A 2,500-nucleotide genomic window follows, 5' to 3' on the forward strand; every position below is an offset into this window, starting at 1 on the left:
CAGTGTATTTTAAAAGAAAAAAAACATGCATGGTGCTTATTTTTCTAATCTCTTTTATGGCTAGTGACAGTACTCTTATCAGAACATTTACAAGGACTCTTATTCATAGAAGTATTAAACATGGCTCAGAGACTTGTAAAGTTATTCAGCTTCGACTACACTAATGGAGTGACAACATTCTGCTGAACAGCTGTTTTATTTTTTAAATAGGAAGAACGGCAGAGAGGCAGAAAATCATGTTTATAACTTGAATTCACATTTTTTTTCAATTTCTATCATCGTGATAAATGACTTTGGTATAGTGTATACAATGTGACTGATGTTGACTTAAGGTTTTAATAAAGTGTTTACCCAAAATGCGCCCTGTATATATTTACTATATAGCATTTCATTGTTTTTGATGAAGACGAATTATAACGGCGTTGTAGTGCTCTGTCATTAAAGTTTCTACAACAGAACACAACTCTTTGCTTGATTTAAACAAGAGTGTAAAATTACCGATGTAGTTGTGTAATTATGGTTCTGGAAAGATTGCAATTCCAGAGACTACCGTCGAGAAACCAACCAAACAGTTTCTTGTTTTGGCGAATTTGCATACCCCTGTAAATTAAAGACACCGTGAGTGAAATGGTTGCTGATAAGGAAAACACGATAATCGAATATATGGGATACCATAAAATGCGGCAATGGCATACATGGTTCTGTTGATGAATGAGACTGAAACATTCCTGTGAGGAATTTTATGAAGATATTACGTTGTACATCTTTATTATAGTGTCATATTTTCTGTTCGATGATACATCATTGTGGACGAGGAAAAAAAAAACAAACAAACTTGAGGGGGGGGAGGGTGATTATTGAGGGTTTTCGCCTGAGTTTTGCCTTTTGCTTCCATCAGGCTCCGCTGTTACTATACGGGGCGCGATTTTCTCCAAATAGTTCCCCCAGACCCACAGGGAAAATTTTTAGCCTTTCAGTTATTTTTCGTTCTTTGGTATTATTTAATTATGTAAAATGACATCGGTAATATGTGATAGGAGATCGGTTTTCTTGGTTCCAATAAAAAACAAAAAACAAACATTACATGAGAACATTTATATCGTTGTCTTCCATGTATCGGAAGATTGAACCACATTTATATCGTGGAAAATGTTGTATTCTTATAAAATCATAAAACATGTAAAATGTAAAAATGTGATAAACAGATCTCTATGACGGTTTCAGTCTGGACGGACGTGCCTCGTATTCCAAGATATTAATTTTTGACGACCTGTGAAATGTATACGCAGAGGAGTAGCTCCGGGCTTCTGGTCTCGAAACCCAAAAGGCTTAAGAGGCCTCTATTCGGCATGGAGTCCTGGGGAATGTTTTGAATATTAAAACGACCTCTCCTGGTGGTAGGTAGATTTTAGTGCATCTGATTCCATTTAAAATTATTTTATAGGCCTGGTTTAATACCTTTTGGGATACTTGCTGTTATGGTGTAGGTAAGTGCGTGCTGGTATGAGAAAATCTAATGAATGGCCATTTTTTTCTTACGCGTTTGGGGCACTTCACAATAGCTAAAATTGTCTTCTCAGGTTCATTTTTTCTGCTCCGGCTGCATAACACGCCAGAAAAGAGTAGTTATTCCACCGCGTACACTGGAAATATACTGAATATATAAACGATAGTAGGCAAGCATTATTTTGAAGAAAATAGGCTCTGAAATGGTCGGCAAGAATGTTGTATAAATGTTACACATAATGAAGATGATAATAGATTTGGGCCTAACGTGGTAATACGTTTTGATTTAGCATATGCTATATGGTTCCAAGTTGCTATGATATAAGACTTTCTCATTGCACACACCACATATAGGCCTATAATCAAGGCCGGAGTTAAAGGGGGCAAAAAGGGCAATTGCTCTGGGTGACCCTGCCAGAGGCTCCCCAGAGCAAGAACATCCTTCATAAAAATGTAATAATAATGAAAATAGTTTTATTATTAAAAACGTTAACACATTGATAAGGAATTATCTATGAACTACGATGATCCATGAAAGACTAGGTGCTCTATGCCTAAATGATACAGTTTGATGTGTCCGTTAAAGATTTGGTAGATGCTAAGCGTAGAAGGAAAGCGTTCCAATTATATTTGTAATGTGTGATTTTAAAATTGGCGATTTGCTTCAGACTGAAAAGATGCACGAAATTCGCTAATCCCAGTCTAATGATTTCAAAACCGTACTTACCAGGGAACTGTTCTTGATTTCCTCTCACATTTTGCTATGTTGTTATTGAGTGTGTTTCATATTCAACGTTTGTTGCTGATCGGAAATAGAAACATGAAACTAAGCTTTTATCTTTCTTTTACTCGGCTGTTATTTAATTCAAATACAATATCTTAAACAACAGTGTAGAGAAAAAAGAAAAAATACTTTGTGGGGATGTGCATAATTTAAAGAAGTAAAGGCACCCTAGCACCTCACACCTTTATAATCACAAAGATCAACATTACC

The sequence above is a fragment of the Penaeus japonicus genome, unplaced genomic scaffold (genome assembly GCF_977035675.1).
Source record: "Penaeus japonicus unplaced genomic scaffold, GWHDUDI00000001_assembly GWHDUDI00000003, whole genome shotgun sequence".
Lineage (NCBI taxonomy): Eukaryota > Metazoa > Arthropoda > Malacostraca > Decapoda > Penaeidae > Penaeus > Penaeus japonicus.